Here is a 776-nt window from a genome sequence, read left to right on the forward strand (position 1 = left end):
CGTGGAATGAAGGCTAGCTTGCAACGTTAATGAGAAAAGTGATTGCCAATAACGCCTTCGTGAGCCATCATAGCCCACGTTAGTTGCCACGTTAACTATGTTAACATGGAAGCTAACGTGGAAGAGAAGTAGAACTCCAACGTTAGTGGTAAAAGTAAGTGCCACTAACGTTCTAAAAGGGGCAATTGGCCACGTTAAGAGCCACGTTAACTTAGTTAACGTGAGCTCTAACGTGGAAGAAGAAGATGATGCCAACGTTAGTGACACTCACCTATGTCACTAACGTTGGACTAAGCCCATATTGGCTACGTTAAAAGCCACGTTAACCTAGTTAACGTGGACTCTAACGTGGAGGGAGCAAAAATCACCAACGTTAGTGACACTCACCTTTGTCACTAATGTTGGATTGAGCCACTATGAGCCACGTTAGTTGCCACGTTAATTACATTAACGTGGAAGCTAACGTGGAGAAGAGGGATGATGAGCCAATGTTAGTGACACTCACCTTTGTCATTAATGTTGGAGATAGCTATCAATACCACGTTAGAAGTCACGTTAACCTAGTTAACGTGAACTCTAACGTGGGAAGTAGGGGTGTTCTGAAGCGTTAGTGACAAAGATAAGTGTCACTAACGCTCTCGAAGATTTGGCAAGCCTACGTTAAAAGCCACGTTAACTATTCTAACGTGAACTCTAACGTAGGGAGAAAGGGGTACTCTTAACGTTATTGAAAAAGGTAAACCCTAGTAACTTTTACGAAGGGCCAAGGGTCAACT

The sequence above is a fragment of the Arachis hypogaea genome, chromosome 18 (assembly GCF_003086295.3).
Source record: "Arachis hypogaea cultivar Tifrunner chromosome 18, arahy.Tifrunner.gnm2.J5K5, whole genome shotgun sequence".
Lineage (NCBI taxonomy): Eukaryota > Viridiplantae > Streptophyta > Magnoliopsida > Fabales > Fabaceae > Arachis > Arachis hypogaea.